At 39.7% G+C, this 15,983-nt stretch overlaps 1 protein-coding gene across 1 annotated transcript in view; it reads right to left on the bottom strand.

Annotated features, from left to right (window-relative positions):
* zbtb20 (zinc finger and BTB domain containing 20) overlaps positions 1-15,539 on the bottom strand; it is a 31,477-nt gene extending 15,938 nt beyond the window's left edge. The window contains exon 1 of the mRNA XM_020922999.2: positions 14,888-15,539. The gene's annotated coding sequence lies outside the window, so the exon portion shown is untranslated. The remainder of the gene's footprint in view (positions 1-14,887) is intronic.
* Between the last annotated feature and the right edge of the window lie 444 nt (positions 15,540-15,983).

Raw genomic sequence — 15,983 nt, 5'->3', positions numbered from 1 at the left:
TTTCAATATTTTTAATTAAACTGTAAATCATTAAATCTTTTAAAATCTTGATTTTTTTTTCATCGGGTGAACAACATTAGCATTGGAACATCCATGAAGGAATAGCAGAAAATTATTTTTTGTAAGGTTACCGGACTTTTCATATTTGATTTGATTCAAATCGAAAAAAAAGATGCACAGCTCTTTTATTTTTTAATGTAGCTACGGAAATGTGGCTGGAGCATTTTAATAACATATATGGAGTTATAGAGATGTAATTTCCAGGTGTCAATCAAAGGCATACAGGATGTTGTAGATCTGAAAGTGGCTACAGTTTTCGTTCTTGCATTTTGTCTACGGACCACGTTTCCTCGTTTATTGCAAAAACTGCTTTTGTTTTCTTGTAGTGTTTATGACAAATGATGATTCAGTTCTGACAAGTGAAAGCGTGCAAAGACAGATCATGCAGCGATGAGACGGGCCGTTCTTTAGAAAAATACTTTTCTATTATTCACATACGATTCAGGACTAAACACATTTGCAACTAGATCACATTTCCTGCTCCAGGTCAAAAGCTAAAATAAGACATTTCTGAACTCTCTCCCAAATTGTATCCAGAGTGTATTTTTTAGACAAACTCTAAAAACTCTTCACAAACCAATACAGCAGAATACATTTAAAACAAACATATTCAGTAGAAGAGAGGTAAAATTCCTGTTGTATTAGGAGAGCACAGACACATTTGCCAAAACGCTTGAATCCACCAGCATGGCAAATATTTGACCTTTTGCTGTTTTCTGTGTGCTGCAGGGATGGCTCGTGATGTAATTGAGGCTGGTGCCTTAGGCCTTACAGCGAGCTGTGTCTGGGACAATGCAGACATATATGCACCTGCCCGAGGGGTAACGTGAGGTGAGCTCTGGCACAAAGGACCAGGCCAAGACAAGCGGGCTCCGGTGGCCCAGACTGCCACTCACCACAGTGATTCCATTTTAGCCGTGACACAGTGGGTGAGCAGCAGCCAGCGCCTACCTGCAGTGAATTCTAATCAGCCCAGGGGTCTGCCTCCCCCTCCCTCTCTCCCTCCTGTACCCTGCCTCGGACTAAAGGGGCTGATGATCCTTCAAAATTAATTAGGTTCTTGTAAGAGGCGGCCATTTTCTTTCACTTATTGCTCCAACTAAAACAAATTTTAAATCAAACTACATTCAGGGTGTGTGTTTTTCCTTGCAGTATTGATCTCCTTGTCCGTGCCTTTCTTTCTACCTGCTTCCTGTTTCATCACCTCTTTCCCCATCTTACCTCCCATCTGTCTGTCTGTCTGTCTGGCCCCCTCCACCCCCCCACCCCTCCACCACCCCTGTCTCCTTGCACCTCCCCTCCTCCCACCTCCTCCCCTCTCCTCCTCCTCCTGCTCCAGCTCTGCGTCTGCCTCTGTGGAGTTCGCTGTCAATAAATCCCCAGAGGTCAGTTTGTCTGCTGGAAATCAGACACAATGCTTCAGACCGCCAGTGCAATGCATGCTCTGCTGCCGCCGCCACAACAAAGACAGTGAGGGAGGGGTCTAAGGAGGAGAGGGAGGGGGAGAGGGGGTGTTGTACCAAAAAAAAAAAAAAAAAAGAGGAGGGGAGAAAAATGAAGACGCTGGGGGAACACAGGCAGAGCAACTTCAGCACGTAGACTCCAGGTTAATCAGACGCATGTATTAGGTGACGAGATGGTGAAATATGCCACATCGAATAGAACATTAGTTAATCAAGTGTGGTATGGGGGTAAGGGGGGGTGTATATATGGGGGCATGGGGGATTGAGACAGCACATAAGAGGCGTGCTTATGAAAGAAACAGCCATGTGAATAATATACATCTTGAATATGCAAATAGTGCTTACAATGCTCAGTGCAAGCATATACCGTAGGCCCGGACTCGATTTGAATGTGAGACAAAAGGGGCCACGGGGCAATGGCATAAGCTCAAGTCCATGCAAGTGCATACAGTATGTTGATGAAGACGCACACTGTTTTGTATAGCACCTAATTCATGGTAATTTATGAGTTTGTTTGAAACCTCTGCCTCTTAACGATCACTGTCCAACGCTGTAATTATTAATTTCAATCATCCATTTAGCGCCAATTGCATTAGCATATAAACTAGCAGAAATGATGCTTTAATGGTATGGTTCAGCTATGAGTACCAATATCATTTATTATGCTTTGGTAATGTATAGCTTTGGAAGATCTGACAAGGTGCTGTGTAACACTTCCAGCTGAATTAACTTAAAAAATAATGTGTTAAGAGTTTGTTTCTCTGTTTTTGTCACAATTAAAAAATTGTGAACAGATCAGTCTTGATGACAATCCGATGATGGAATTCAAAGTTATGTGAAGTGACACATCTCCTGTTGCATATAAGTGTTTGCCTATAATGTTGTGAAGCAATTAACAGGTAATGTAACTAATGCACCTAAATGACACACAGTTAGCAGTTAGCGGCAGAAGACTGCGCTCCTGCTCAGAACGGCAGATTTAATTGATTTGCTTTCATGGCAGTCGCTGAAAATCATCAACAAGCAAACGTAGGCTGTTGACAAGTTGTGCCAAGATTTTCACTTTGCTTGTGATGGATTTTTTTCCCCCTACAAGCCTCCTTCTTCTCCATCGTGGAACAAGGAAGCAAACATTTGTAAAATAGTCTATAAGATGACTTAAGTACGAGGTGTTACTGAACTTTGAACAAGTTTAAAAACTATCTCAAGGATCTTCCACAGGCTCCCTGAAGATACTTGAATTTCAACATTTAGAACATTTACAATAGGATGCTCGAGCGGTTTGCGCGTGAGGTGGAGAGCAACTAGTTACACTGCTTTGAACAAAATGTACTTGTAAGATTTCATGAAACACATTTTTGACTTTGGTGTGTATTTGAATCAAAATGTTACTTTTTCTTGGTTATATTTGACTACATGTGGTACTTTCATCTTTCACCTCCGCTTCCACAGTCAATTCAAACCACTTTTTTTATTTTCTCTGTTTTTTTCCCTTCCTTTTTCTTTCTCATGATTGCCACATATCTCTTGCCTCCCAGTGATTTACTCACTTTAGGTTAGGTGTTGTGCTGTATGCCTTTCTGATGATATATTACACTGTTAAGACAAGGAAATTTCTTTTGAAACATTTGTCTTTTGGTCCAGTATGCATTCATTTTTAGATTTACTTTAACACCACATCACACATAAAACATATCTGACCCAGGTCAGAGCAGTCATAGTGTGTGGTAGCCTTTGTTGTGGGCAATAGTTGTAGTAGTGGCAATCATGGTTGTAGTAATAATATTAGAGTCATTTATAGTGTTGTAGTAGTAGCAGTCATGGGGGTAATAATAATGAACTTGCAGTTTTGAGTTTTGAGTGAGAGAATCTACCTTTACTTCTTAATGAGTATAGTTTGAAGTTACACAGCTCCTATCTATGGAGAGAACTTCTTGCCCTTCAATCTATTGCACTTGTCTGTGCCCTGGTTGGGCCCAAAAAAGGCCCAAGCTACAAATGCATTTGAAACTCCAAGAGCGGCCTCCACTTATTATATTCTAAACTATTTTCTCTGGATGCATTGTCCCTCACAGTAATAATTACACACTACCAGTGTTATCTTATGACCACTGCTTTGGCTCACGCTTGCTAAATAACTGCCCATGCATTTGTGTGCCCCCAAAAGCAACTGCTGCGATTAGTCCCTAAATTTAAACTGCTCACGGCACTTAAAGAAGCGCACTGGTGCCAATTGTCCAAAGAAACTCAAGTCTAACACTGAAGCAGTTGAGACGGCAGGATGCGCAGCGTTCACATAAATTTTTCGAGCAAACAAGTAACAATAAGTGGTACAATGCTATGGCACAAGTACGGGACAAACCAACTATTTTTTTTGACAGGACAGCTTGTTCAACTTCGTCATTAAGTGTCACACAGCCGTTATCCATAGCACCAACTCACTCCAATGTACAGTACTGTAAGCAAAGGGCTGCATCCATGAAAATACACAAAAGTACAACAGAAAATAAGTCAAATCTAAACTAGAACATATTACACCACTGACCACTGCCAAGGCGCTAGTTCTATCTTGCAATGGTAAAAATAAAGTGCCCTGACCTGAGCTGTAACTCAAAGTAGGGGTGGGTGATAATGACAAAAACAAATTTCTATATTTTTTTTTTCCAGTATCCCAGTAATAACAATAAGAAGATATTTTAGTCTGACATCACTATGCTAAAACATACCTTTACGTGCATTTGTTAACGTTTAAAATGGAAGAGCGTAAATTTTTTGTGTAAAATTACCCACAACAGTTTAGAAATATCATTCACCTTAACAACATTACGAATATTCCTTTTTCTTAAGTAATCAGTTCTTTTGCAGCATTTAGATTTCTATTATAAAGGATATTAGCAATATTATTATTGTTCATATCTTCAACATTTGTATTATTGATAATTAAAGTGCCCCATTCTAACTCAAAGGTCATCTAGTTTAGGGGTAAATGCTTTTATTGATCCTGGAGAAAAAGAAAAAAAGAGAGAGAGAGAGAGAATACAGAACAATCTGATATCAGAACTCAGACTAATGTTTTTCCAAATAATTTCTTCTTTTATTCAAGTTAGTAAGTAATCAGACTTTTTTCCACCCCTTTCTAGACTTTATCACAACATCTAAATCAAATCAGACCTAATTTTTCCTTATGTGTTCTGTACTCACTGTAACAGCACCATTGACAGTGTCTTATTCTTCAGCCTTTTTTGGAGGACTCTGTACAATTGGCCCCCTCGCTGTGCTTTTGTTAATGAGCATTTGACCGAATACAAGCATCTGACTACTCATATGATCTCTACACACCTCTAACCCCCGAAGCAGATAAAGCTACATTCAAGAGTTATCATTTAGGCACAAGTGTCCACAGCAACTGCCTCTCAACATTACGCCGCCCCTCTCCACCACGCTGGAGGGCATTTGCCACTCAAAAAAAAAAAAAAAAAAAAAAAGCATTGATGGTCATTTAAACATCTTTTATAAAACTACATAAATTACAGATGATACATTGGAAAAAAGTTTGTATCCTTTATTTTGGCCAGAATATTTTGCCAATGAGTGGCTTTATATCTCCGGAAGAAAAAAGTGTCTCCTGATTTTCTGTCCTTGAGAGATAAACCAGAACAAGGATGCTTTGTGCCGAATTACGAGAGGGCATCGTACTAATGAGTGTGCGCGTATTAGCAGCACATCTGCGCAGTCTTTTGGATACATGTCTCACGTGTATAGAAACCGCTTAGGTCCATTCGGAAATAGCTTTTGTACCCACAATTTATTGATGGAGTGGAGTAAACGTGTAGTTTTTAGAGACTTTGAAAAAGACGTGCAAAGGTCGAGGGAGGAGGTCGATCCAACGAGTCGTGGTTTTGAGCCTTTTAGCTCATGTTGTCGACAAAAACTCCAATTCATATGAAGTTGTCTAAGATGTGTCAGAATGCAAAAATCTGCAAATATAAAACCAAATTTAATTTGCATTAATTCATGGGCAGCATAAAAAGTTACATTATACATTATAACTTTTCTTCTAAAACAATTTCAACGACAACCATACGTCAGAAAAAAAATTGAGAGAAATATGAAAGGTTGAATAAAACAAATATTTGGCAACATTTCATTTACATGTCTGGATCAGAAGAACATTTTAGACATTTATTGTAATAGGGTTGTGTAATTAGCTGAATTTTAATCAAAATTGAGATTCAATAACTTTTAATTGTCAATGATCACCTTAGGAGAGAGTTCAAACTTTGAAGGAATAGGTCAACTATTGTGTGTGTTGATTGGCTTTAATTAAATGTCTGCTAGTTTATGATTAAAATTCAGTTTTTGTCTATTAATATTAATTTCATAAATATAAATAAACTGTAATCAGTATGACAAAAAAAAAAAGAAAAAAAAAAAAAAAGATTTATCCTTTTCTCATATCGCCCAGAACTATCCACCATAAGTATAGGACCCTCAGCTTTAGGGGCCTTGATATTAACAAATACAGAAACAGAAACACCTCCAGTCAAGGAGGTCAAAGTTTTTTTTCTTTTTATTATTTTATTTAAAATGACAAAAAGACTATGGAGTGAACAGAAAAAAAACCAGTTGGCCCCAGCATTTTCCTTTCTGAAGTCTTGCTACTATTGAATTAAAATGTCTTATCCTTTCAGCTACTACAATATTGTAAAATAAATGTTATCTTAAAACCATACGTGTTTTTCTTTATTATTACTGCTTCCCACTTCTACCACTACTGTACACTATTCTATGTTGTCCTAAATGTTTCTGAATTGAAAAAAATTAAAATAAATAAAACCAGAAATAGATAAGGCCCCATGTGAATTCTTCTCTGAGCACGTAGAGGCCTGTAAATCTAAAAGAAGTGCTCAAGCTGCAGTTGTACAAGGGGCACACACTGCACCCAGGTGGTCCCACCCAAAGGTGAACTCTCACTAATGTACACTGTGTACCGGGCATCTTCACCGGCAACACACACGGCAAAGCACAAGGCAACACACACTAGCTCTGTTTTTACTTCGCTCCAAGAGGCACAAGTAGAAGCTCACCCTCCTTGCGCCTGCTGGGTTCTGTATTCACCTTTTTAAATCTGTGAACTTAAAAATTGACCTCGGCTGAATTGGTTAACTTCTCACGTGTTAAAAATTTTGCAGTAACATGAATGAAAGTGGTTTCTTATGATAGGTTTATTGCTCCAGCTTGTATCTATCGCAGCAACAGGGAGGAAACCCAAGTCGTTATCCAGGTAAAATAACTCCAGCAGATTGCGCTCAATGTGTGAAAATGGTATTAAGCCCAAGTGACTAAAATAAATAATGAAAGTTTGATTGTATTAATAGTTCGGCAAGCTGTTGTAAATGAAGACTGTATACATATATAATGGGCTCAGTTCATTTGACACCTTCTAAAAGAGTTCTGCTGACTTGCTGTAACATAAGGGCATATACATTTGCCAACAAGTGCAAACTATGAGGAAGGGTCATCGCTGCTTGGTTTGAAGTTGGCACAAAATAAGGCTTTTTGTCCTAATCCAATTGGGAGCTATTGCCATATGCCCAGATTGGACCCGTTTATCCATATACAGTGTTGCAAGTTGTTAAGTAAATCAGCTATTTCACAAGCCTAGCCAAATATTCAAGATTTCACCCCCTTTATATGACGTGCCAATGTGGTATTACAGCTCCCATTGTCGGAGCTGACAAAACATCCCTCTCCCGGCACTTCCATGGAAAAGAGTATTTTTCCGACATAAAGTTCATAATCTGTTTGGTTTACAGCAAAAGCGGCAGACATCGACAAAATGTGTGTTTATGGCAAAAACAACATTTATTTAGTGAAGCGGCGAACTTAAGAATGCAGTCTGGAAACGTCCCAGGGAAAACACAGTGAAATGATTCAGAAGATAGCGTGTATGACTTATTCAAATATTATAGTTTTAAAGGCACATGTCTTTGCAGCTGGTTGGACATCTTTTGTTAAAGTCGTATGACCTGGGCCTACACTTCCAAATAAACGTGTTATTTAAAGAGTTACGAGAAATGTGCAGCTAAACCAACAACACAGTGTCAACACAAATACTCACCTTAAATGAGATAATTACAGAAATAATTATCTCTTCCTTGAGAAACATCACGTCTGGTCAGTTTACGCATTATTAAAATGCACTGTACAGAAAATTGAGTTACACCTATGTAATAGTGTATTGCAAAGGTAAAAGTCCAACCCACCAATCCTTGATCTAGTACAGGGTAAATTCTTTTTCTGAGCCTCACAATATAAATGCTCTACTGCTAGTACTAATAATAATGTAAAAAAAATTATATAATACCTTTCGGTTGGTCTTAACTGTCGTTATATGGTTTCTACTTGTAAATTCTTGCTTTAACCACATATGATTACAGGCACATATCTCACATAGCTCTTCTTTATGTGTTGGGTTTGGTGAAACTTGTTGTTGTCAGATTTGGCATGTGAAGTGATCTGGCAAAGGCGTGGCACGGACTCTGGCATTTAGTGATTCCCTGACTAATCATGAACCAGCGCCACGGCAACACGAGAGTCATACCGATATGGAAAAGATACAAGAGAGGCGAAAGTCCCGGTTAAAGTGTAACCAAAACCAATGGCTTTATCGCTGTAACACACATAGAAGACATCTTTTATTTTGACCTAACATGTCAAGAAAGAGTGGCCCAGATATTTCCCTTGCCTTGGAAATATGAGCGGGCCTGTGCAGATCTTGATACAATTTAAAACAAATGCTTTAGCAATTTTAGATTTGGTTGTGAAATACACTGCAAGCAATATGAAGATTTTATCTTAAATAAATACATTTGTTTAGATTCGTTTACTTTAGTTAAAAAATATTTTAACGCTATCTTCGTGGTCTGTGCCTGTTGTGTACAGAATGTTGTTACACAGTGAAAATTATTTTTCAGTAATATCATCTTGCATGTTATGGTCAGGTCACGGCAGCATTCACAAATCTGAACATACCAAATGTCATCTGCTGTGAGCCAAGTGCGGGTGTTATTTTAAATACATTTTTAAAAGTTTAATTTCAAGTTTGGTTTGGGTACTAGGTTTCTGGTGAGGCTCTTATTGTCTGATCGGCGTGAGATGAAATTAAATACGAGGAATAAATAAATGAATTAACAGGAGGTGCTCGCTGTGGCAGTGCCACCGCAGCCAAAGGTCGTAAAAGTGTGTTTTCCAAACGCCTGGTGTTACTGTTAGTTAACCTTTTCATGAGATAAATATAAATAAAATCTGTTTTCATAGACACTAGAAGCCTTCGTAAAGTGAATCCTACACAGCACAGAGAGTTCAGCCAGGGAATGTATCAAACATGTAGGGACCATACACTGGTTCAATAGCATAGATATGAATTAATCAGTACAATGTCAAACATTTGATGGAACAAGACAGACGAGTTGGATAAATCTGAATCGTCTCCAACATTTGTTTGTTGATGAACAGGTTACACATGCTTGTGTGTTTTTCACACGTACCAACTGTCATAAAGAAGTGTACCAGCCTGTGGAGATAAAACAACGCTGCCCTACTCCGTGTTGGTCCACAAATTATCCACAAAGTCAAATTAATCCTGATTTCTACCCTTCAGAACGAAGCTATTTTCAAATCGATTTTTAACAAGGTCAATATTGGGCCAATAAACAATGCAGACAGTATCAGAGCACATCTTGCTTTCATTTCTTGATAAAATAAAGAAGAAAGACTTTAAAAACGTAAAAAAAAATATCTGACAATAATTTCTTGCAGCTGTATTTCAAAAGAACTGTTGAACCAAAAAGTGCCATTGTCTGTGTGCAGTTTGAATCCTGTTCATTTGCAGTAAAACACACTACAGGGGTATTGTGCAAATATCTGGCAATAAGTTAGCAGAGCGCCCGCTGCACCTTGAGTGAGACTGTGCACTGGGAGTGTTTTGGCTGCTGTGGCTCTGCTTACTGGCACCGGGCTCAAACCTCCTGCTCCAGCCAGAACGCACAGCTCACATTCACAGAGAAGAGTTCGAAAAGTTCGAAAAGGCCTGTTATTTTTTGATTTTCTTAAAGCCTCTTTAGATTCTTTCCCCCCCTTCAACTCGGCAAGTGAGCTCACCATGACTTGTAGAAAACCATATGGGTAGCAGGGGTGAAGTGAGGACATGCATGCACCTTGGCAAACATACAACTGCGCTATTAGAATCCAGGATACATTTTTCACATCAGTCGAATGCCTGGGCCTGCAATTCTGTGTGTTTGAGAATACATATTATACCATGCTTGTTTCTTTTTAACACAAAAGTTTGATCAGACCACGATTACACTGGAAGGGTGAGTAAGTCTGATGAGCACACTCCAAACTAAACAGAAACCATTTTTTCCCATAAAGCACCAATGACCTGTAATCAAACTGAATTAAACCTAGTCAAGTAATGTGAAGAAATAGTATGGTGTGTTTTGGTTGTCGTTTTGACACAGAGGAAACGCACGGTTGCACCCACAACTGGAATCTGTAGCACATACACACCAGCACAGACACTGGTGACACATGAAAAAATGTGAATCAAAGTTAACCCTTAATCTTCTTAGGAACAACTGTATGCCACACAATTACACACAAAGACTATTTGTGTAATTCAATAAACCAAACAAAAAATCTGAGGTCTTGTTTTGAAACTTGCATTTTATTATTCTGCAAATGGAGGTGTTTTCATCATGATAAAATTTAAAAATGTTGCTTTTTGGTTTTACAATTGAACAAAAGGTCCCTGACAGCAACATGGCGCATAAACAAAAACTAATTCCGCCTCAATGCATTCCTGATCCTCACAGGAGGGAGATTCCAAAAAAACAAAACTCCTTTCACAACTCACAGCTTAACTTTACTTTAAAAAAACACCATAAATGTGTCAAATGAGAAAAAAAGTTGTCAAAATTTCAAGGCAATCAACAACTTTTAAGTGTTTTGCAAACGGACTAAGCGTGTATTATTAAAATCCTTTTTTATTTTTTGAGTGAAGGATATTGAGTGTGGAACTCTAGCTACAAAACATTTCTTTTTTGTAATGTGACCCCCCTCACCTGAATCATGAGTTATTATTTTATTTTTGTGAATTCAAGAAATCACAACACATTACGTTTCATTTACTGCAGCTAAACGGGTAACATGGACACATACCATTTCCAGGAATTAAAATATGATATTGTGCATGTGGAGAAGCGCTATGTGAGAGAGAGGTGCATCGTGGGTAGAGCAATTGGATCCAGTGAGTCGTCAGTTTGCCAGTACTTAGTTGACGAGCTTGTGTGCTAACGAACCAACACTATAAAGCTGCTAATTTAATTCAGATAAAAATACCATACAAGATTGAAGAAATGTATTACGTTTTGTGTAATTAAAGATCATGGTCATAAGAATTACTGTACAGGTCTTGTAAGGCATGTCTGTAGAAACTCACCTAAACTAAACACCCAGTCTAAAATGGCAAAAAGATATTCTGAAGAAATCACTGCTAAAAACATAATTAAAATGTGATATAAAATGTACAAACTGATCAAATAAGGAGGGACAGTTAAAAGCAAGGCTGCTTGAGTATCACGTGGTATTTTTTACAGTTCGCATTGAGGTTTCGAGGTAGCTGAGTTTTTGGGGACGTTGCTATGGAAACGAGGGACTCAGTCTACAACAGCAGTCCCGAGCATCAGGTGAGAAACTTTATGCTCTGCAATAAAAGCTAAAGCTATAACGGGCTTAAAGGGCATTTGGAACTTAATTACACAACTTATCAATGACTTTTAGATGTAGGTCCTCTCTGCTGGCAGCCACATCAAAGATTAGGTTGGTTCCATAGGGGCTGATTCTTTCTAATTACTATTATAGAGCAAAATACCAAAAAAACAAGGGGAGGGGAACTGGGGATAAACAGTGTCTGAGACAAAAAGGCCAAGCAGTTAACAAGCACCGTGACATTCTGGACGCAATCCACAAAGTGCCTCCTCGTTATATCGATGGATTTCTATTGCAATCCCAAAATGGCTGCCAAATATGTTCAACTGGGCTGGGAGGAAGTGCCAGGAAAAGGGCTCAAGTGCGTGTCTTGATTGTGCACCTTGAAAATCGTTGGTCAAGTATTGCTAAGTAGCTTTCTGTTGCATATTTTACGTCCTATTTGCAAAGTGTGGGAAGTTTCACCCGAAAAATTGGATCTCGGAAATAGTACATAAGATTTTACACTAAGATTTGATGCCCAAAATAAATCTAAATGAAATTAGGCTTCTTAATAAGTCTTAAAAAATGTATCTGCTAATGTGTGTGACTAAAATAAAAATCTAACGTAATGCTTGAGTGGATTATGTGAATTCGCTCATGTCCAATATTATATTTCCAGTATTTTTTCCAATTCTTTCCACTACACAGTTTTCAGCACACAAAATATTCCTGGAGCCCGAAACAGAGAAAACAAAATCACATTATTATAATTCAAAATTCAAACAGTGTGCTACCTAGTTAAAATGTGGTTCGGAAAAAAATGACTGTGAATAATAAACTAGTGAAATGTGGCAATGCGGAGGCAACAGAGATGTCCCTTATCATGTCTACTTGGGCAGCTTAAAAAATTATTTGGAAAAGTGACCTACCATCTGTGTGTCGCGCTTACAGTACGAGATGATTGTGTTTTATCTTTTTTTTCTTTCTTTTTTATTTCACTTCCAAATAAATAAATAAATAAATAACCGGAAAGATAACAAGGGGATATTGTATACACGTTGGTCCCGAGAAATCCAAGGTGGGAGAGATGTGTGAATTGGTCATCAAAACATTTGGACACATGTTACACTTTGGAGGAGAATCGTGAATTTTTTAACAAACAACAATAAAAATTTGGAAAGTGAAAGAGGGGAGGACAGGCGGTGGGTGACAAGCACGTCTGATTGCTGGATATGGATTAATTGAACACCTTTCTGTCTAGAGCACCCCCCCCCCCCCACTCCCTACCCCCCACCACACACACCCTCCCTCTCTCTCCTCTACATCCCCCACCCCTCCCCTTTATCTGCTGGCTCTCCTTCATATAATAATGACTTGCCCTATTCCGCAGACAAGCTCTTAAATATTCATTAGTCATGGGTGGGTTTTTAGGCTTGCACAAAAAAAGTGGTCAAATCGAGATTCAATCCGTCTTAATATTCATCTAAATAAAGAATTTAAATTTTGAAAAAAGGACTGTAAATTGTATAGCTTTCAGGGGCATCTTTCGGCTCATCAACAGTGATGTGCCCAAAAATATAGGTGCGAACTTCATGTGTTGCCTTTATAAAATGGGTAGCTTTCCACTTGTGATAATGTGACTTTACTGCCTCGGCCCCACACACAATCAGTCTGTCAATCACTATCCACTCCTGGTTCCCAAAAATCCAAATCAGGTTTCCTTCAACCTGCATGAGGACAATTCACATGTGTAACAACGAAAAGTGAAAACGGCTCCATTCCAACTTAAACCACCTGTCCACTATATCTCCTCTACATATTTGACAGAACTATTTCATGAAAAAAAGACAGGGGACATTAGCAGGAGTGTCGCCACACACAGAGCAGATGAGGGGCCAGCAAAGTAGGGGCCACAGAACAGAGTGTTCTCAAAATGCATATGGACAGTACACCAACAACAGATATTAAAAGGCAGAAATGCTAATATTAAAAGTAACAAAAGCTCACCAAAATAGACACCACAAAGAAAATGAAAACTCAGATAAACTGGAAAAAGTCAGACAAAGTGGTATTTTTTCTATGATCATTTTATACAGAGATTATAGTTTACTTTATATTGAAATGAAAGATGACTTAAACAGACCAAAGGCCTTAACATTACATGCACGGAACATTACGCATGCACCCACTGCACACAGAGATGCACAGAACAAGTCAAACCCAAGTCCACATAGGCTCTGTGACTAACGCAGAGCTGTGCCGTGCGTCCAGAAAGACTAACCTGTTACCAGATCCACGAGGAGAAGATGGTACGTGCAGTGTGTGGTCACCGGACGCACTGTTTACTGTCGCTTTGGGACAACATCTGTTGGCACACACTGTCTCTGTCCCTTCTCAGCCACGCGCACGCACAGATATGGAGAACTAAGGACTGACGCTGCACCGGATGAGCTACCCGTGTACGGGCCCTTTTGCTTCAGCAAATAACTAAGATATTAACTTTATTCAACAAGCTCCGTGAGGCGCGATAAGAAAAGCGCACGAAAATCACGAGATACCCCCTTAATATTTCGCAACGAAAATGTTTGAAAAGCAAAGGGAAAGCGTCTAAAGGAAGTTTACATTCAGCAGTTGCCCAGATGCCACCATTTGCCACTACACCCCCTAAATTTCAGCGAACCGCTGGAGTGCGTGAGGACGACGAAAGTAATCAATCATTTTTAGTAAAAACACGGCACAGAGCGCAGCGAGTCCCGCTGGATGGAGAAGAGATTTATCTCCGTGAAACTAAAGCTGTGGTGTTGTTTTTCAGCAGGACACAATGTGAGACAGGACAGCGACTCGATCCTTGCGTATGGCCACAGCTCATAAATGCCACGCCGTATTGATATTAATTCATAAAAAATGTAGGCTAGACATCTGTCTGCCTGTACGCGCTGAGGATCCTGTGCAGGAGTCGCCTCTTATGCAGACACGTTTAAGCTGTTAAGTTCAACAAACTAAACCCTTTCCACAAAAGCAGTAGTGTAATTTAATTGTGATAAGAGCGCCGCGTTTTCTCGTTATTCACATAACTGACCTAAAAGCCAAATGCGCACGTCGGGCTGCCACAGTTGTTCCGGGGGAACATCGCTCACCACCACAGACACTTTGGCCACATTGTCCTTAAGTGTCCGCCGCAGATCACAAAGTGAAGGGCTAAAGGTAAAAGGGGCACGTTGAGAATAATGACAGATGGGGAAAATTGCGTCATGCCAGGGCCAGCAGCGCATTTTATTCTCGATTATAAAATGGACAACAAAATGCACTGACAACCCCAAATGTGTAGCTTATACTCCGCGACGGGCTGCTGTCGTTACGCACCGGCATCACAATTATTTTAAGCTTCTGTATGGCATGAAGTTTGAGTTTTAGTTCATAATTTGTATTTCGTAAAGGCAACTACAACTACTGTACATGGAAGTCATTTTAGCATTTGACCCTGAAGTCAGCCTACGAGCATGTTTGAGTCCCTGCCCTAGGAAAGCCCCCTTATTAAATATAGTAGCGAAAAATTATTTTTTACACCCATCCTCTTTTCTAGGTACTACTTTTTAATTTTTTCTTACCTGCACTTCTTCGAAGCTTTGAAAAAAGTGGCGACAGCGTTTCCAAGACTCCCTCCTGTGTGTTTTTCCTCCTGGTCAAACTGCGCGTCTAGTTTTTCAATTTCAATACGCTCCTCTTACTTTTGTTTCATTTCCCACTTCCATCTTCTTTTCATCTCATCAATAAACACACGCTGCAGCCTACCTTCATAGAGCAGCTCGGTTTAAGTGTGCCCTCCCATTTTTTAACTATACATCGAGTACTTTGAGGGGTGGAGGGGGGAGGACGAGGGACGGGGGGCAGAGAAGCAGGCAAAAAGGCAGGGAGGACAGGCACGCCTTTTCACTTAAAGCTGCTATTGGAAGGAGCCCGTGCACTGTCTTGGTTTGGATCACCACGCCGCCAAACACTGATTGTGCCTCAATCCTTGTGAGCTCAATGGGATGGTGAAAGCCGTACTCTCCATCATGGCTCTAGTGGGAGTCCTGTGATAGTAGTAGTAGTAATTCTCCTACTCACCTCCCTATGTGAGTAATAACAGGCTCACAAATAAAACTCACTGTGAGAGAAGCAGCAGATTACCACCGTCAGTGAACTCTGAGTGCGAGGTGTTCAACTCTGCTCTGTGAATTTTGTGTATTTAGTTTCAAATACAGCGTCCATAAATGTGAATGAACTCACTGTAAGCACCGTCTGATCAAAGCCACACACTGAATTGTCAGTTATGTGTCAGTCAGCCAACTGAACTTCTGATTGGACGCTCGTGCTGCCACTATTGCACGCGCCCCTCTCCTTGCCTTCCTATTGGCCACAGTCGCCATCACTCAAAGACCGGCAAACAACATGCTAGATTGTCTGCCGTGTCTTCTACTTTCTACGCATTTCTATTTTCTCATTTATTTATTTTTTATCGTCCCGAGCTGACCTCGAGTTAGCGAGCGGGGGAAAGGATTGGTGTCGTTCAAGGCGGCCAATCAGAATGAGTAGAGGGTTTGCCTTTCTCTTGTGTTGTTGTTGATTTTTTGCCATTATTATCCAACGCCTTGAGATATCCTGGCTGGCATAGAATGAAACCTAATGGGTCATGTGGGACCCCCGCACCACCGCCTTAGTGCC

The sequence above is a fragment of the Boleophthalmus pectinirostris genome, unplaced genomic scaffold (assembly GCF_026225935.1).
Source record: "Boleophthalmus pectinirostris isolate CB_2022bp ecotype Guang Dong unplaced genomic scaffold, ASM2622593v1 HiC_scaffold_12, whole genome shotgun sequence".
Classification (NCBI taxonomy): domain Eukaryota; kingdom Metazoa; phylum Chordata; class Actinopteri; order Gobiiformes; family Gobiidae; genus Boleophthalmus; species Boleophthalmus pectinirostris.
Note: the sequence above shows the minus strand (reverse complement) of the source record. Positions and strands in the feature narration are given on the sequence as shown.